Source organism: Callorhinchus milii, unplaced genomic scaffold (assembly GCF_018977255.1).
Source record: "Callorhinchus milii isolate IMCB2004 unplaced genomic scaffold, IMCB_Cmil_1.0 Scaffold1, whole genome shotgun sequence".
Classification (NCBI taxonomy): domain Eukaryota; kingdom Metazoa; phylum Chordata; class Chondrichthyes; order Chimaeriformes; family Callorhinchidae; genus Callorhinchus; species Callorhinchus milii.
The window spans coordinates 109,274,983-109,296,262 of record NW_024704742.1 but is presented as its reverse complement, the minus strand read 5'-3'; the positions used below and the strand labels follow the sequence as shown (position 1 = coordinate 109,296,262).

The 21,280-nt window shown below is 39.3% G+C and overlaps 1 protein-coding gene across 3 annotated transcripts in view; it reads right to left on the bottom strand.

Moving 5' to 3' along the window:
• The window catches only part of mctp1a (multiple C2 domains, transmembrane 1a), a 251,498-nt gene that overhangs the window by 206,099 nt on the left and 24,119 nt on the right, over positions 1 to 21,280 (bottom strand). For all 3 annotated transcript variants that reach the window (XM_007893071.2, XM_007893072.2, XM_007893073.2), the window contains exon 2: positions 16,298 to 16,375. The gene's annotated coding sequence lies outside the window, so the exon portion shown is untranslated. The remainder of the gene's footprint in view (positions 1 to 16,297; positions 16,376 to 21,280) is intronic.

The window sequence follows — 21,280 nt, the reverse complement described above, 5'->3', positions numbered from 1 at the left end:
TTATTCCTGTCTCCCTCATGTGTACATCATGTTTCTTCTTAATTGCTGCATTTTGCTTCCAGCACTCCACATCTTCCATCAATGTGTCTCACCTCCTCACTACTCTTTCCAAATTTTGGAAAGACGACTATAAGTATTTCTTTACACCGAGTAAACAGTTGGAACCGGTTGCCAGGAAGTGTGATTAAGGCCAGGGAACATTAGCAAAATGTTGGCAATATTTATTTGATAATAATGCTAAGTGAACTGGTCTGAATATTGAAAATGCTGAGGTCCCAAATTCTCATACGCTTTCGCCTTTAGACCATTATCTTAAAATTGAAGATAATGCCAAATTTGGGTTAAATTTAAACTGTCTTATATCTGAAGCTGTTTTCTTAGAGATTTTAAAAAGATCTATGTAAAGCTGTTTTTTGTTGAACTTTTTAGGTGTGGTGTTATTGGAGCTGCATTTTATCTACGATTAACAAAACTTCCTCCATTTGATTTTCAATTAAAGATTTAAAAACAGCTCTTTATAAACTTAAGGAAAAAGTCAACATGTTTATGAAGGTCTATGAATAGCTAACATGACTCCAACCTAAGTAGTCATATCTTACAGTATGTACGAAAATAGGTTAATTCAGAACACTCTTGGACAAGATGCATCTCAGTTTTTCCAACCAGAGATTAATGGATGTAGGATGTAGGATGTTTGCTTTATAATAAACTGTGGAATGTTTGCTTGCAAAAAAAACAATCACTGCACTTGACAGTCATCAAATATGAATTGCTTTGAGACCCGGTTAGGCACTAAAAAAATCCACATTCTCTCTTTTATATTAGATTTACCAGAACCACTGGAAATTCCTTCAAAACACGCACAGGAACTAGAAGTGCTTCTACTCAAAGATTTACATATTCTCTCTCTTTCTTCTCTCTCTCTCTCTCTCTATATATATATAGAGAGATATATACATATATTTAAGTTCAATTATAATAGTAATCCTTGTATTTGATACAGCACCTTTCACGTCGGGTTGATGTCTCAAAGCACTTCACAGGATTTATTGTTAAAGTACAGTGACTATTTATTTGTAGGTGAATGTTAAGTTAAATTGCTTTAAATCACTTGGGTAACAAATATTGTGCTTTTAATTCAACAATAGTCTATGTGTCTACCAGTGCTGGGCAGCCAACACAAATAACTATAACATATCCATCTTTAGTTCTTATATTTCCAGCAGGCCAATTGAGCTGACCTGTACAATTCTGTAATTGTTATGAATTGAATTGAACAGCTTTACTCTGAAGTCAGTTTAGACGATTATATATATCTTGTAGTGCATTGCCTGAAAGTTAATGATAATAATAATAATCCTTGCATTTGATTTAGCGCCTTAATTTGTTGTTATCACATCTTCGAGTCTTCTCAAAGCACTTCACAGAGTATTCTGTAAAGTGAATTGACTGTATATTTTGTAATCATCCTTTCATACAAATCATATGAGACTCAGACAGTCCTGAAGTCTGCATTGGAGATAAATAGTTACATGTATATTAAATCTCCAGCTGCATTTCTGTAACGGCTAGGGTGGTTCTAACTGGACAAGCAGTGGGTAAGCTTGCCAGATAGCAATATCAGTGGCAAGCTATGCAGTTTTAACTGGTTAGACTCCAGCAGTACCCAACCTGGGTTTAACACTTTCTGGAATTGGGTAAGCAGGATGCATCCCAGGAAGAGAGTGCACATTCCATTCCAACAATCTCTCTGGTATTTCTATGTGTAGCTGGGCTGCATGGTAATCTCAGGTTGATTTGGATACCCTTAAGCATGGTGATAGGTTTCGGCATGTGTTAGACACCTGGCCGAGCACCGCCCCCCACCCCCACCCCCATCCCCACAACCAAAAAAAAATTCACTGACTTTCATTGATGTCTTGAAAAATATTTCAATTTTATCTTACTCATAGGGAGGGAGCCTGCATTGTTAGAGGTGCCATTCTTGGGACGAGATGTGTAGCTGACGTTCCATCTGACTGTTCAGGCAGATGTTCAACATCCCTGTGGCTGTACACTATAATGGTCCACAAAACCTGGCCCAAGATCTACGATACAGTTTTCCTACAAGTGCCTTATCATGTCGTCAACCCATCTCAAATCACTCCACAAGATATGCTGTAAAGTATAACTGTGTGTATTTTGTGGCTAAAATTGCTAATTTGTGCACAATGTCCCACAAATACCCATAGAGTAAATGACCAATTTTATTTGGGAGACTGTTGACCAGGATATTGGGAGAAACTCCCTTCTCTTTTCAAATAGTGCTGTGGATCTTTAACATCCACCAGAACTGGCAGACGGGATTTCATCCGATCGACAGCACTTTCGACAATGCAGCACATCCCCAGCTGCAATGTCGGCATGGATTATGTGGGTTCTCCAAGTACCAATGTGGGGCTTCTGACTCAGACAATCCTCCGATTCAGTGGCAACAGTATTATCAACTGAGCCAGGCTTACTCTATGTACTCTGTAAATAGTGTTCTGTACACTATGTGCTCTGTAAATCTTTCAGGCAACAATAAAAGAAGACTCGACAAGCACTGCAAAACAATGAGCACATTTAAACAAACAATAATTGTAAGAATGAACTTTTGTTTTTCAATGCCATTTCACAAGAACAAAGTACAATGTGGGTTGCTTTCAGATAAAGGACAGTTCAATTGAAGGTAGTTCTACCTAAATGTACAATTTGTAATGAAAATTACTTAAGGATAAAGGCTGTATCCATAATATTGTGAAGTCATGACAATGGTTTTACACATAAATAAATAAATAAATAATGACCTTTATTCAGAACAATGTGAATAAAAAAAATCTATGATTCCGTTTGTTTATGTTATTCTATTTGTTATTTAACAAAATTGTTCACAGGACATCCAGCTTGTATACATAATGGAATATGTATCCATTTGCAAATAATTTTATATTTAGCCAAACAAAGTTTGAGAGTCAAACAGTTAAATTACTGAGTTTTGTTCTATCTGGCAGCCTAAGCTTACTACACTTGTTTGTTTTAAGTTCTTGGCTCTGAGCCTTTACAGGATGCCTTTGCTAACATTTATACCTTTCTGTTATTAGAATTAAACATAATAATAAAAATAATAATAATCCTTGCAATTGATATAGCACTTTTCATATCTTCTAGACGATGTACAACATAGTGCCTTTATACTTCTTTCAGTGTAAATGTGATGCACAAAATCCCAGTCTAAAGATGCCAAATCCTCTGACAGCATCAACTTCACTGAACACAACAACAACAAAAACAAATTACATTTGTGTAGCGCCTTTCACGTTGGGATTTGGACCCGAGCTGCGGGTTGGGATCAGGAGGCGTGGAGGGCAGGGAAGGTACCGGTAAGAGGGTGACCAAGGTGGGGTGGAAGAGGAGGTTCTTGAGACAAGCCTTGAAGTAGGCAAGGGAGGGAGCAAGGCAAAGAACTGTAGGATGTGGGGAACTTGGGGCTTAGGCCCTGCTAAGGAGCTGCCTCCAATCTGCCAACTACAGCCAACATCATACCCCCAAATCAATATCATGATGAATATGGAATCATGCTTTAGTCATACCATGCTACAGGTCAACTTTTGGGCTCTAGATACTGGCAGCAAATATTTGTATGTGTCAGCGGATTATACCAACCTTTGTTCACATGCCAACAGCAAGAAAACATCCACCATCACCTATACTAATACAGAATCCTTGCTTTTAATATGGTGTCCATAACGTTGCAACATCTCAAAGCACTTCACAGCTAATTGCTGTAAAGCGTAGTAACTATGTTTTTTTTAGGCATAAGCACTGCCAATTCGTGCACAGCGATGTCCCAGAAGCATCTATAAAGTGAGTGACCAATTTGAGTGAGTGAATAAAAAAATGAGTGAATGGGCAGGACACTGGGATAAATTCCTTTCTCTTTTCAAACAGTGTCATGCGATGCTCAACATCCATCTGAACAGTCAGATGGGGCCACATCTCATCCCAAGAATGGCGCCTCTGACAATGCAGCACACTCTACCTATGAGTAAGATACCTGCGCTCATCACCTAGGCAATAATAATATCACCAGGAATATTCTACAGTTTAGGCATAATAATAATAATAGTAATCCCTGTATTTGATATATATCAAAAATTCGAGATGTCTCAAAGCGCTTCACAGGATATGCTGTAAAGAGTATTGACTGTTTATTTTGTGTATTGCATCTGCAATGAATTCTCCCTGCCTTGAGACTTGACCTAAGTAAATACAAAATCTTATTGATTTTACATTAAGTTTGTTTTGACACAAAAAGGATTACACCTCACGTCCGCAAACAGGATGCAGAGGATAGGATATGGAAATTAAACTGTAAACAAAATAAAATAGGATTGGGGAAAAGAGGAATCACTACGCACAAATTTATGGGAAAAAATAGTCAATTGATAAGAATTATTAAATAGGAGCTGAATGTCCCGCATTGCATTGACGCAAATGGAAGCTGTGTATTTTGGATTCTGGCAGCTGAAAGCCACGTTCAGATATAAAAGAGGATGTGTCCTAGTATTCAGTGTGGAACCTGGGCTTATCTCATTCCGATAGAGTTGTCAAATCAAAATTGAATTTGGATCAAAGGATACAAAGTGCTAAGCTTACATTGCTGGAGGATGCAGCCACGGAATGCTTCACTGCTGCTGCAGTTAGGGGAGGAAGAACAAGTCTCAAGGGAGGGTCCAAAATGAGTCATACACTTCCTGGCTGTTTGTGGGACACTGATTTACTCAAACTGCAGCTGTGTTTGCCTGCAAATACTCAGTCACAACACTTTACAGTAAAATCCTGTGAAACGCTTTAAGACATTGTGATATTGTGATAAGACAATATATCAAATGAAAGGATTATTATTACTCCAAGAACACGTAGATTATGGGGGGAAAAATCAATTTAATTCAAAAAGAAGGGACATGGTTTCTGGTTGGTGTCCTGGCTTAATCTGGAAGCCGGGTCTTTTTGAGAACTTCAAAAAACTGGCTTCCAAATTAAGCCTGGAATTAAGAATTTTCCATAAATCTGGGCAATACAGGCTAAAACTATGTGGAATTTCAGATTTTACGTCTGTCCCCAGCCCCTTTAAAAAAATACCCATATACAGATGGAAGACCATCTCACTACTAGGGAAGAGAATGCACAATAAAAAAAGTATTTATCCTCCACTGTTTCTACCGCTAGCTTTTGTTTCCCCATTCCAAGGACAAACAGCCTGTGAGCAACCAATATTCTTATAACATAAATGACAAGGCAACATAATCAACATTCGTGGCTTACACAATTTTCTTAAAATATACAGAAATACTACAATTTTTTTTAAAAGTATTTCAATTATGTAGTTTTCTCAAAATTATACTGATGTGATGATAGTTAAATGAATCATATTCTGCATCTTTTTGTTGTTAATGTAAAAAAAACTAGAATTTGAACCATCTGGATGGGCCAGGTGTTTGAACTGCATGTATCCCAAAATTCGCAGTAGAAACAGGAACGGGAACCTGTCCTGAGTGAGGATAGTAATGTGTTCAAATGCATTTGTTTGCTACATGCCACAAGCATTGTACAATGTTCATTCCAACAGTGTAATTTTCTTCTGCCAATGTAAGCCTTCCCTTGGGAATTTAAATGAAATTAGGGGTTATAGCTTTTAATAAGCAGCAATATGCCAGTGAATATCTGTAAATGTAAGTAGCTTAAAGCTATCAGGCAGCAGATGTGCACCAGTGATTATCATCACATCAAATTACAGTACAATCGGTGACCTCCCTCCCTGGGAACCCAATCTTAATAGCACAACCCAATTGCACCATTTCCCAAACAACCCATCTGTATTCCTCAGTTAGATCGTCAATTTCATGAGGCTGTGTCCTAAATCCATGAACACCCCCATCAATACCCCGCCCTCCACCCTCCCCAATCCCGAACCCCAGCTTAGGTCCAAAACTCTTTAGGACTCCTTGGGACGTCCTCCCGACGTGAAAGGTGCTATACAAATGTAATTTTGTTGTTGTTGTTGAACGGTTCTGAACAACTTGTTGTTTCTTGTAAGACCTTTACAGCAAAAAGGAAATAACGTTGATCATTTGGATCTGAGCTGGTTTTATGGCCAGGTCTTAAAGGTAAAACATCCAAACTGCTCAATCACTCAGCTCCCCAATTCAACAGTTTTTTTTCATAATATCCTTTGTGTGTTTATATCATGGAGAGTTTGTAAAACAAACTGAGTATCAACATGAAGCGATTCAAAAAGAAGAGAGATGGTTTCTGGTTGGGTGTCCTGGCCAACAATCCTCCACTAATAACACTGGAGGAACAGCACTTTATCTAGCTCCTAGGCACCTTACTGCCCTCTGGCCTCAACATTGATTTCAACCACTTCAGACCCTAACCACAGCTCCTATCTTCTCTCAGCCTCGTCTCCCCCCTCCCGCTCTTCTATAACAACAACAACAACAACAAGATTCCATTTAGAGAGCGCCTTTCACGTCGGGAGGACGTCCCAAGGCGCTCTATAGTTGGGTCAGGACCCGAGCCGGGGGTAATGGTCAGGATGAGGGGAGGGAAGGGAGGGAGCGAGGAGGGGGTAGAGAGTAGAGAGGGGAGCTGAAGGCACGGTCAAAGAGAAAGGTCTTGAGACCGGCCTTGAAGGAGGAAAGGGAGGAGGCTGCGAAGGCACTGGGGGATAGAGTTCCAGAGCCTAGGGGCTGAGAGGCTGAAGGCCCGGCCACCGATAGTAGGGCGGTTGGGGCGAGGGATGTGGAGCAGACCGGAGCCAGAGGAACGGAGGGTACGGGCAGGTAGATAGGGGGATAGTAGATCAGAGAGGTAGGAGGGAGCAAGGCCGTGAATGGCCTTGTAGGTGAGGATGAGGATCTTGAAATCGAACCATTCGAACCATATAACCATTCACATATCCTCTGGGTGTCAGACACATCTTTTCTTTCTATAATCTCCCACTATTGCCTTCTTTTGTCTTGTATTATCATTTCCTGTCCTCCACCTAATTGTTTCCTTTGTCTTTCTTTCTCTACCCCCTTCTCTGCTTGTCCTTATAATCTGCTCCCTTCCAACATCCCCCAGTTCTGACGAAAGGTCATTGATCTGAAACGTTAACTTACTTTCCTCTCTTCATAGATGCTGTCTGACCTACTGAGTGTTTCCAATGACTTCTGTTTTTATTTTAATCCTCCAGATAAATTGTTCACTCATAGTTGTTTGTGGAATATTACTGTGCTCAATTTGTCTTTTATGTTTGCCTACAAATACACAGTACTTATACTTGTCAGCAATTACATATGAAGTGATTTAACATATGTCAGTGTTATAGGCATTATATCAAATGCAAGGACAATTATTTATTATTAAATAAAGTTTGGAATTATTTTTCAAATTGAGGTACCTGACATCCACTCAGCATCAATGGTACATCTGGGATCAGGATTCACCATGTGGAAAATTGCGAACATAATAACAAGACTGAACCCTGACAATTTTGGCTACCTATGTATTTTGATACAGGTGGAAACACAGCACTGCATGATTCATTCAACAAACATGCACTAATAACCTAAATAATTAAACACATTAGATCCAGGTCATCAGATTTGTTGGAAGGGCAAGCTAGATATTTTTGCTCTAGTGCAAGGTGTTCATTTTCACATGTCCTGCCAGTTGTGGAGTCCTGTAGCTCAGTGGTTAGAGCACTCGCCTTGCAAGCGAGAGACCTGGGTTCAATTCCAGGCAGGGCAAAACCTTGGGTAAGCTTCCTTACTCCATACGCCTAATAATAATCCCTCCAAAACAAAATAGATTGGTCATTTTCATCCACGACTGTTTTTGGGACACTGCTGTGTGCAATTGGCTGCCGTGTTTCGTCCACAAATATATAATAATAATAAAGATATAGCACTTTTCATGGTCAATTCACTTTACAGTATATTCTGTGAAGCGCTTTGAGACATCTAGAAGACGTGAAAAGCGCTATATCAAATGCAAGGATTATTATTATTTTTCTCCCTTTCAGAGATAAGCCATGTCCAGTGGGTCGACCGACTTTTCTGCTTGAAGCCTCTAGCCTCATTTCCTATCAGAGAAGTATTGCTGATGTTCTCAAAGAGAGAGGGAATGACATTAACAAGCCATTGACCTATTACTCAAACAAGTTTTGGCATAAACACAGAAGTTGCTGGGAACACGCAGCAGGTCAGGCAGCATCCATGGAGAGAGAAAAATGAGTTAACATTTCAGCTCAATGACCTTCCATTAGAACTCAATAATGGGTTCAAAATCAAAAGCCACATCCTGAAGACTTGTTGGCCGAAAGCTTTTGGCTTGATGTGTTCAAGAGGAAGTCCAAATATTTGCTTGTTTATAGGTTTGCTAATGATTTCTTTACTAATGGCTACTTAACATTGAATTACAGAAGTCATCAGAGAGAGGGAGTGAGTACAGTAGTTATTTTGTATTCTAGAATTTTATTTTAAAATGAGTCAGTTTTGAAAGAGGGTTTTTTTAGCAATCCACACAAGTTAACTCTCCATATGGGTAATCCCTAAATTACTGAATATTGTTCCACATAAGTCTTCACTTCTTTTTAGGGTAAGGTAAACTGTCTGTCATGAAAATGATCTTCTAACTCTTTTCTAGTATTATCTTTCATAGTTATCAGTGACAAAAATGAATAAATCAGCTTCAATATATAACACAGAGAAATTTATAGCAGCGCACAGAAACTACCATTGATCTGAACAATACATATATTGGAGCTGTGCAAGTGAGATCAATTGAATGAGTGAGAAAATGGATGGGAGGTCAAGGGAATGAGTGACACATCAACAGAGTCAACTGAGTAAGTTCAACTGAGTCAGTGAGAGGTAACAAAGTAAGTCAAAGTGAACAGATTGAGTGAGCAAGTGAGTTGAATAGCTTAAACTGGAGCAAAAGTGTCTAGCTTGCCCTTCCCATAAATTGGATGACCTGTATCGAATGTGTTTAATTATTTAGGCTATTAGTGCATGTTTGTTGAATGAATCATGCAGTGTTGTGTTTTTGCTTCTGGTAGCATAGCTCTCTCTTTAATAGCAATAGTTTTCAGACAAAACACAGGGAGATTTCCAAATGTAGGTTGCGCACTTATGTTGAATTCTCAGTCTAGTTTGGATATTCTTAAGCATGGTGATGGGTTTTAGACGGAAACAAATACACATGTAACCAAAATTGGGAGGATTCAGTCATGTGATTATGTACCAGATATACAGATGATCAGTAAAAGTCAGATACTCATGTTCCTTAATTTACAAAAGATTTTGAAAACTTTATTTACAATAAATAATCGTTATTCTTCCTTGCAAATATGTTAAAGCACTTCTCACATAATTGTTGTCAAGTCAATTGAGTAAAAGATTAATGGAGTAAGTGGTAAATGGAGAGATTAATGAATAATCAAATTGAAACAGTTATGAAATATTGCAAGTTTTATGCCCCTTTGATGAATGTGAATAATGTAGCAATAATGGTAAATTATAAAAGTTATCATCTATGTTCCACACTGACATAGAAAATACAGAATCTATCTAATAGAAAATTCAACCGTTATCAGTTAAGATAAAAGATACTTTGTCAGTGTGTTACATCCGTACCACAGTATTGGCATAAAATAATCCTAACACAGAACTTGACAATCAGTTTTACTTGAACTGGACTCAAGCCAGTTTATATGATCACATTACACAGTATTATAGGATTACTTGAAGTAATCAATATAGGATTTCCAGACGGGTGATGTAAATATGCTTCATGGTACCATGTAATTCTGATTTAGCGATGAGCTGTATTTGACCTTTATGGGAAGAAAATGAAGCCTTTCGTTCTGGTGAGAAAACCCCACAGTCAAGCTCCATATGATTTTAACAAATTAACTTCCAAAATTAGGCTTCTCTGTGCAGCATTATAAAAACGTGATGACGTATGCATAGACAATCCATGTAGTAATGCTGTCAGGGAAGTTTTTTTCATTCTTGAATTCCTATTTTTTATTGATAAGTGCAAAGATACTGGTTTAAATGTGATGATTGCAAACAGAAAATTGTATTTGTGATGTTAACACATGCACTGAACTTAGGGATTCTTGTGACGTAAAAAAACAGGGTGGTCCAACATTTTGGCTGCTGAGGGCCGGATGTCCTATTTGAGAAACATCACGGGTCGCATAAGCAATATTTTTGTGTGTCCCTTCCAAAAACATTATATAGCATTTACGGGTCATGGAGGGAGCTGGTGAGCTGATAAAATAGGGGGAGTGGGGGCATGAAATCCAACTCCAGTCAACACTTTTTTGATGACTAAGTTCAAGAGGTTGGCTGTGCCATATACTGCACTAGAAGTACATCGACCCAAGCCACAGGATCTCCACTCTGACACAATCTATTTTGGAAGCAGAATGGCAGGCCATCATTTATGAGAGATATAGTTCTAGTTACTGGAGGAAGCCCCACTCGGATGCTTTATTGAGGAATCCCATTACAAATCAACACCTGTTTTGTCCAAATGGGTGGTGCCAAATTTGGAATTATCATATGAGCCTCACTAGAGATTACTTTGGTTTACAACTGTATTGTAGGTTGGTTTTCCTTATAACTCATACAATGCCTATTAATCTGGGACATTAATGTCAAGCTGAAAGAGAAAAAGCAGCAGTACATCCGGCTGAGTGTTTTTTCTGGAGATGTACTGTGAATATTACTGGGACATAGCCATATTTATGACCTACTTCAAGATTCTGTACTACACTACTGCATTATTAAGCAATGCATTATCTCAGTAACACATCACAAATAATGAATTAAGTCTCCAACATACTTTTTAATACAGTATTGCAATTCAGTGACTGAAAACTTTTTCTGTTGAGTGCTTCTCCATTTCAAAATTTTCCCAAGACCTACCTCTGACTACACCTTAGATCACCTCCTTTCTACTGCCTTAACCTTCACTCAGTCTCTCTGAAGCACTTTAAGACATTATCCTAGGTGAAAGGCACAATACAAATGCAATTTGTTGCTATTTGAGTTCCTTCACTTAGCTCCTGTCTTGCCTAGCCATACATGTCTTTTAGATTCAACCCACAAACGTTAGGATAAAAGATGAAAACTGGGATTATCTGATTATTTTCTGGCCTTCAATGGCACAATGATCGCCGAGTCCTCCACTATCAACATTCTGTGGACTCGGCTACAATAGCAAAGCAGTGGCCAGGTACTCCACAATGAGTGTCTCACCTTCTCAAAACCTCTTCAGCATCTACAAGGTGCCAGACAGGTGATGGAATACTCACCACTTGCCTGGCTAGGTGCAGTTGCAACAACTTTCTAAATGGTCAATACCATCCAAGAGAAAATACTTCACTTGATCAGTATCCCAGCTACGTAGGCCAACACCTACATGTAGGTGTACTGTAGGTTCAGTGTGTACTAACAATAGAAAATGCTTCAACAACTCACCAACATTGCTTTGGTAACACCTTATTATTATTATATCTTTCAGATATTATTTATATCTTTCATTCAATGACATGACAGGCTGCATGTAACTGAAGATCTTCATTCGATGGGGTTAGTTATGATTGAGACAATGCAAGAAGCTGGTGGTTGATAGCAACTTAACTGAAATATGGGAACAATATTTCATAGAATTACAACATGGAAGGAGGTCATTCAGCCCATCAAGCCTCAACTGGTTTTCGTTCAACAACTGGAGCTAAATTCTAATCTCCTGCTCTTTCTCAGTATCCCTTTACATGCTTCCTCTCCAAATGCTTATTTGATTCCCATTTAAATACTATTATGGTTTCTGCCTCAATAGCTACTCTTTCACGTTGTAATAACCACCTCCATTAGGGTTGGGGTTATGATAATCCTAACAACCCCTGCACTTACTTTTCCAGTGACAATCCTGAGTTTATGCCCCCTTAATACTATTTCATCAACCTGCACATATAATCTTTCACTATTCTTTCAAAACCTTTTACAATTTTGAACACCTCTTGGTATCAATATACAGTAAACTGGTAACTGTTAAAATCCTAGTCATCTTATTAACGATGCATTGGTATTTGTTTCAGAGTCACAGAACATGATCTGAAAACTAAGTGAACTGGTTAGACCAAGGAGTTAGGCATTTCCCTGGACCTGCTGGCAATCTAAGGATCAGATCCCAATTTCTTTCTCAGAGGGATTACCATGGATTTGGATCAACAGCAAAGAAAACATTAGAACTCAAGTTACGGTCCTTATCCAAACCTATTTAGCTCTCCTATGGTTTTATGCCAGCCCGATTGATGACCAGCAATGAGGTCTATACAAGGTCTTTAAAACAGGTCTATAAGTCTATATCTTTATAACACAGGAGGAAATTTCAGAGGGCTTCATGTGATATACTATAAAATTGAATGACTGTATTTTTTGTTTGTAGAAAAATAGTGGGCATAAATATGGGGCTGGCATTATTCTTCAAATAATTTGAAAATACTAACAAACTGACTAAAATCTAGGAAAGAGAAACTCTTTTAATGATTCAATTCGGCAAGCTGATTGCCCAAGGAATGCCTGAATGCCGACAGGAATTTTAATAAGAAACTGTTACCCATTTGCTTTTTTTGCATACCTTAAGTGGTGAACATTCACAAGTGCAGCTATGGATTTAAACACTGCAGGGGAACTTTATGCACTTTCATGCCCTAATTGGGCAGGCACTTCCCTCCATTAGCACTTAACCACTGAATTTGAAATATTACCCTTCCAGGGGAGGAAAAGGTACACATTCTCAGAGAGAGAGAGTGAGACACATACACTCATAGACACAAAGAGACAGAGGCAGAGAGAAGCAACAGAGACACTCATAAACACACACACTTATAGAAGAGACATAGTCACACTCACATAGAGACACACAGAGACAATCACAACAGCGGAGCCTCTGAGTGAAGCTCATTTGCCGCTTGCCATGAACGTCTGGAGCCGCTCCACCCACAGTGATGTCAGGTAAACAGCGTGAGTGGCCCATGGGCCAGAAACAACATTTATGTGGGTTTGTAGCAGGCGAGGGTCATTGTAGCAGTACAGGTGCGGCTGCACTTTTCTATTGGCCCACTCATTATCCAGTCCAGATGTCAGCCTGGCTCAGGTGATAGCATTCATGCCTCTGGGTCAGATGGGTGTGGGTTCAAACCCTAGGTCAGCAGTTTTATACATAATCTAGGCTGATGCACTGTTGGAGTTACTGCGTTTCCGATGAGATTGAGCTCTGTTCTGTCTGTTGAGGTGGTCTGTTGGGTTAAAGATCTCATTGCACTCATATTCGAAAGAGAAGGGAGCTTCTCAGTGTCCCAGCCACAATCCCCCAAATAAAACTGGGCACTGATCTCATGACTATTTGTGGCTCACTGCTGTGGGGAAATTGGCTGCTGAATTCACCAACAAATATACAATTACTACACTTCATAGTAAAAACTGGTGAAGCATTTGAGGCATTTTATGAGAAGACATGGTGTGAGATATCCATCATCTGTTATATTACAATTACTACAAGAAGGATATATTAACTCACATTTCCATGCTCTATTTTCTCACTTTGCAACGGTTCTCAACTGTTTTTAATAAGGCAGAACAGGTGATCAGTCACATTTCCCACAAATCGTAATATTATAGCACTTCTGACATTTAGTGACACAGTTACAGGAATTATCCAACCCTACTTACCACACTTTATTATTGGTGCTTCCACCTTGCTAGCTTTATAAAAATAATCTTTGCATTTGATATAGCGCTTTTCACATCTAGATGTCTCAAAGCCTTCACAGAATATACTGTAAAGTGAATTGACTGTGTATTTGTGGGCGAATCGTTGCAGCCAATTGAGCACAGCAGTGTCCCACAAACAGTCAAGACCAAATTGAGTGACCGAATTATTATTATTATTATTATTTTGAGGGATTATTATCCCCGGAAAAGCAATCTGCCAATTGGGTTCCTACTTACTGCTAGGTAAACAGAGGCGTGTGGAGTACGGAAACTTGCCCAACATTTCAGCTAGCTTTACTTGTGAAGCTTGCTGAAAACACTTACTGAATTTTGTCTGACTAATTTCATAAGACTTTTTGAGGAGGCACAGCCCAAATTGATTGTGGGAAGCTGTAGTGTATCTACACTTTGAAAAGTTATTCAACACAGTATCCCATGAAACATCCATCCAAACACTGTGTTTCCTGGGTATCAAGGGCAAGACATCATGTGGATTCAGAATTGGCTGAAGGGAGCTACAGCAAAATGAGGAGAGGTACTAAGCAGGGTGCCTCAGGGACTGGGATCCCTCCTGTTCCTCATATATATTAATGACCTGGATTCACAGAACCAGTGTAAGATAATTAAATTTGCAGATGACACCAAATTAGAGGAAACTGTAGAAATAGAGGATGCAGCAAAGATTCTACAAAGAGAACTTGATATGGCATGCACACAGGCCAATAACCGGCAAATGAAGTTTAATAGTATTCTGATAAAAGCAAGATACTACATATATTATCCAAGAATGGAAACGTAAACACTACATGAAATTGACTGAAGTTGCTAACAACAACAAAAGAATGACACTTGTATTCCACCTTACACATCAGAAAGACATCCCAGGGTGCTGGACAGTCAGGGGTTTTTGTAACCAAGCTGGAAGTTGGGGTCAGGAGAGGTGGAGAGCTGGGGGAGTAGAGGTGGGAGGGTGGTCGAAGAAAAAGGTCCTTAGACGGGACTTGAAGGAGGGGGTGAGGCAGAGGGATTGTGGGATAGAGTTCCAGCATGTGGGGGCAGAGATGCTGAATGCCCGATTGCCAATGCTGGGACGGGAAATGCGGGGACCAGGAATAGGCCGGTGTCCGCTGAACAGAGGGAGCGGACAGGCTGATATGGGGTTAGGAGGTCGGAGAGGTAGGGGGGAGCAAGACCATGGAGGGCTTTGAAGGTGAGAACAAAGGGAAACTGGCGTAGTCAATCCAGGACGTAATGAAAGCATGGGAGCACCAGAGATCTACAGATCTACAGCATTAGTTGACTTACTGCTCACTATGTCAAGACAATGTGAGGCAGAAATAAACAAGGCAAACAGAACACTGGGCTATATTGCTAAATCAGTTGAGTTTTGATACCCAGACATCAGATTGCACCTTAAATACTGGTACAGTTCTGGTCACCAGAATACAAGACCGTGCACAGCTGAGAAGCGGGGCAGAGGAGAGTAACAAGGATGATCCCGTTGACAAAGGAATGAGCAAAAGATAGACAAACCAGGGCTCTTCAGTCTGGAGAATAGATGACTCAATGATGATCTCATAAAGGTGTACAAAAGTAAACCCACATCAATACTTTAGGATGTATCGTGGCAGCACAACAATAGGACATAGGTTTAGAGTTATAAAGGACAATTTCAGGACAGGTATCAGAAAGCTTTTCTTTCCCAGAGGGTAATCAAGAGCTGAAACAGGTTGGCAGGAAAGGTGGTAGAGACCCGGACACTAGATTAATTTAAAAAGCAGCTTAATGAAGTGATGAAGGGATGTTTTGGAGGGATGAGATTGGATGGGCCAACGAGTCTTCTTCATCTAGACCAAACTTGTGGTCTTGTGAAAGTATGTTTTCCACACTTCAGATTCCATTATTCAAAGTATACAACAAAGCAGTGTAAACTCAACATGATAATTAATAGCACAAGATAAAATAGAAGCACAGGAAACATGTGCTGTGATTCCATAAGTAGAAAGTGGCTGATAGAAGAACTTTTTTTTTACACAACGGGCTATTAGGATGTAAAACATGTTATTAAGTTTCATAACTTTAAATAACATAAATAATAAGTTGTTAAACAAATAATAACATACATAATAAGTTACTAAACATGTTATTATACGGTTTAATTGATATTAAAGCCTCATGAATTAGAACATCTTAAAATGAATTAGTCAAACTCTTGAAGAATAATGGGTTTATAAAAGGATATGGGGAAAGGGCAGAGATACAATTCAATACAATTTACATTTATATAGTGCATTTCATGTCAGAAGATCTCAAAGCACTTTACACACTAGTCACAAGTCAAATCATTAACAGGTAGATTAATCACTCTAACAGTCAATCCAGGCACCACCTTGCATCTAGTCACAGGAAGGTTATTTACAGACTGGGATACTTACAAGAGGTCCTCCCCAGCTGGGTATTTTGCAATCTCCTGTGGCAGCTAATGGTAGTCCAAGATAACTGGTTGAAAGGCCCTGAAAAAAAGGCAAGTTTCAACTTTTTGATATTATTGAAGAGAGGAAGCACTCAGTCTAAACTCAAATCTATATCTTAATCATGGAAATACAGGAATATATAGAACCAGAAAAGTCCATTGTAATTCATGTGGCCAGTAAAAATGAATATAACCGTAATGATTTTCATCAACAGATTTAAGTCCACTATTTCATTCTGTAGCTATGTCAAAATGTACCTTGTGAATAGTTACAGAAATGACTTCAAATGTTTTAAACCTTTCAGACTTAACCTTTGTATGAAAATATGAAGCCGGTATGAAATTCTGCAAATACTGTACTAAATATTTTGAAAGCAGAGCTAGAAGTATCCAGTTAAACAAATGCATTGCCTCTTTCCTTAATTGTTGGAAACCACCTGACTATGAGAGGATTGTGAGGATTAGAGACATGGAAATTTGTCAAAACAATTACGTTACATTTCCAGTTAAGACTGCAGCAGTAGTTCTTCATAAATCATCTTTCACCAGGCAATAAATTACAGTGTAGCCAGAACAATATCAAATTACTTTTTAAATGAGGAAAATGTGTACCTGTCATTACTCAGAACATAAACTTAGGGTTTAAGGCAATTTTCATCCCTTCTCCTGACTCACAAATGGGGTATGGGTCAAGGGGCGCTGTCTGCTTTCAAGCACCTTGTGCAGATGCTCATTCTTCATTTGTGAGCCTATGTAAGGGTGCGCTGGGAGGTTATAAGCCATAGAGTGTGCATGTGTGTGTGTGTGAGGAGGAGGAAATGAGAAAAAGAAAATTCACTACCATTCCCCACACCGACACTTTATACACTTGTCACTTTGCTGTGTGACAACCAAAGTAAAAATCCTAGTTAATTTTCAAAAACTGCCAGGTGGTGAATGATCAATTTTATTTGGCAGACTGTTCACCAGGACATCAGGAGAAACTCCCTTCTCTTTTCAAATAGTGCCATGGTACCCTTAACATTTGCCTGAACGTGCGTGATGGGAACTTGGTTTAATGTCTTAACTGAAGATTGGCATTTCCATCAATGCAGTGCTCTCTCAGTAATATACTGGAGTGTCAATCTAGACTATGAGCTCAAAGTCTCGATGGAGAGTTTGAACCCACAACCTTCTGATTTAGAAGCGAGAGTGCCACAAACTGAGCCAGGTTGACACAACATCATCCAATATTTGTCTTGGCACCAGGAAAGCCATCTAGCTATTGTTTGGCCTTGAATGTTCAAAGAACCATTCCCCTGAGCAATCAGCTCTTCTTCCTAATCCAGCGGCATTAGCAATTTAGATATATACTCAGGATTAGAATCAGGATTGGAACATTATCCTAACATCCTAATAACATCCTGTCAGGAAATTGATTACATTACACTTTGATGCTAGGTGAAGAGACACATCCATAACACAGATGACTGTCCGAATGCATCAGAGACCATATGAACGGAGTTTAGTGATCAAGCGAAAAGGTTGATGGGGTAGAAGTACTTTAATGATAGGCTCCAAGTGTATTTCTAATAATGACTTGCCACAACTATTAAACATTCAGTTTCTAAACAACAGACAGATATTTCAATAAAGAATTTTGAATCACTTCATCAAAATGCTCCCTGCCATCTGCCCTTAATAGTCCTATAATTCATCCTTTATTACACACAGAGCTCCATTGTTTGCATCCCTGAGCACATCTCTTGCTGCAGTCTCTCAGCTGTGGTGTTGTGATGCCTTGAACATTCATTAACGGGCAAGCAAAGTAATACAATCCAAAATTACATTTGTAAAGCGCCTTTCATGTCCCAAGGCGCTGGCCCAAAGGTCAGTACATTTCCTATCAAGGAAAGAATAACACACTTCATGGTTAACTCTCAAAGGAAACTCAGACCCTGTATCATTCACTTTGCAAAGTAGATTTGAATAGATCTGTATATGTGTGCAGGAAAATTTCACCTCAACAAACAGATGTATGATACCCTTGTGTTGATTTGGGGTTTCAGAGGGGGGGAAACTGAATAAACTTTTACATTTTCAAAGTTTTGCCACAAATCAAAATTCATTTTTATTGTGGATCGTAATTATTCTAATCTTTCTGCTGGAAGTCTACATTATAAGCCTTTTGCTTGACCAGCTGGGTTTTCATACTCTTTACACATCTCTGTGTAAGATTAGAAATTGTTCCATTACCTCCTGAAAGTCTACATTGCACAGCTGCATGACCAGATTGTGTTGTTGTAACTACAATTAGTATGTCAATCATTGAAAAATACAACATTTGCATTATTTACTATCTCCTCACTGGTTGCTAGACAACATTGACAACATGCACAGGTATAGCATCTTTGCATGCCTCAAAGAGCAGTTTGTGCAACAAGTGAATGCCGCTCCTGCTCCCCTCAATTTTCTTTTCTTTAGTGAACACAACTTAAATTCTTGGTGCATTCTTCCTATCTTCAAGCTCTGACAACTGCAATCATCCTCATTTCTCTTCTCTGAACTCATCAAATGTACCAATGCTCTTTTGAAGGTAGAGATGTCCATGTTGACCTTTATTGACTATATACTGACAATGTTTCCAGCATTCACTTTTCATGCATTTGTTTCTCTTCCAACCAGTCACTGTTTCAGCTGTTCATTCACCAACATCTAACCAATATTCAGGAGGATTATATGTGTGCAACCGTTTTTTGAAAGGTTTGAACAGTTCAGCAGTAGAACATGGATTCAAGTCAGTGATTCTTCACTCATCAAATTCTGAACTTTACCAGGCCATCACCAGGTGCCAAGTTGATGTTCAGTGACTTTTACTGGACTGGAAGATAGGCCACCACTCAAAACATTCACATTCATCTTAGGAGCAAACCTCAAGCCCATAACTAACAGAGGTTTGGGTGAGGTCTACCCACAGGGCCTTCAACTTGAGGATACTGATGTTTGCCAGATTGGGACAAAGACATGAAAAAACAACAAATGACATTTGTAAAGCAGCTTTCACATCAGGAGGACATCCCAAGGTGCTGGACAGTTAGGCATTTGGACCCAAGCAGGGGGTTTGAGGGCAGGGAAGGTAGGGGTAGGAAGGTAGCCAAAGGTGCAGTGATAAACGAGGGTGTTGAGAATATGCCTTGAAGGAGGCAAGGGAGGGAGCAAGGTGAAGGGATTCCAGCATGGAGTTCCAAAGGGTGGGGGCAGAGAGGCTGAAGGCACAACCGCTGATAGTGGGGGGCCCAGGTGGGGTACATGGAGCATAAATGCACTAAACTTTGTTAAATTTGTTTTTCTTAAGCATTACCAAGTGTTGTTCTGTGAGTGGGCACAGGATTAGCAAATCATTCCTGCTTTCTTTTGTGCTCAAAAGCCCAAAATGCAAAACTATAGAGTAATGGAGAACATAGCACAACTCATATATAGCAGGTCCCAAGCCTGAAAAGCTCACAAGTTTTGAGACAGTCTCACCACCTGGTCTGATAGATACCATTTCCATGTTTCCACTGACATCTTTTCTCATTCCGTTTGTAAATAAAAGGAAACAACTTGCATGCAGATTTGAATGAATCAATCATTCGTTTTGCAAAGTACATAAATCTTTTGAAATTGCCCATAACCCACTTCAATCATACACCTGAGACCCGTGGGAACAGACTTAATAAGCTTAAGATAGACCTAACCCTTGAATCCCATAACCATATGCAAAAATAGCCAGTTGACTTTCCACCATTGGCTTTCCCGCTCACACATCTGGCCTCTCCTGCTCACCTTTGCTGTGGGACCAACTGAATAAATGTTGATGAGAAAGTAATGGACAAAACAGAAGTGTTGGTCATTCTCTAGCTTGTTCCCAGGAACTCAGGAATGTGGAAATCATCAAGTTCCTTTGATTTCCCTTCTTCTACGATCGGCAGTCTTTTCTAACCAAACCTTGGCCCAATCTAACCAGTATGCCACTGCAAATTTATTTCATTTCTCTTCAGTACTAACTTGCACTACAGTACAGTGTAGTCCAGCACTACACACATGGGCTCTTTCACTAGATTTCTCAATAATAAAGTGTGGGACATTAATCATATTGAATATCAGTCCTCAAGTCCTCAAAATATTTTCTATTAGGGACATTCTTGATATAAGTGAATACCCACAGGAAAAAGATTGCCCAAGATAAAACTCTTAACACTTCTCCTTGACTCACCCCCCACTTCAAGTAACATAGAAATATTTTCAATTATTATTCCTTTGTTTCAAACTCCTGAAAGTGCCCATACAGGAGTTGAAATGTATCTGAACATAGAGCACTTTAAACTAACATCAATTGACCGTATCTATCTCTCTTTCTTCAGAAGCATGGGCTATAGAAGAAGAACATCTTCGTTCCTACTGGCAAGGCAAAACACTGGGCAAGTTTTGTTACTCCACATGCCTGACAATCGCTCAAGACAAAATACAATAAAATTGGTCACTTCTATCCATGTCTGTTTGTGGACACTGCTGTGCACAATTGGTTACCACGTTTTGTGCACACATATACAATTAATTCACTTTACAGTATATTCTTTGAAGTGCTTTGAGATATCTACAAGATGTGAAAAGAGCTTTTTCAAATGCAAGGATTATTATTATATATTAATTACTGTCAGCAAAAAGATTTGCTTTACAAATACAAGAAAACGGGGTATTCAGGTGACATTTCTACACTAACTCAGAGTAAACAAACCCCTCTTCAAAAAAAACACCTCAATCCCTCTAATCTCTGACACTACATCCCATTTCCAACCTACCCTTCCTTACCAAAGCCCTGGAACGCATTGTTGCAGGTCAACTTTGGTCACACCTCTCCCTCCACTCCCTCCTCGAGCCTCTGCAGTCTGGTTTTCGCCCCGTCCACAGCACAGAGACAGCGCTT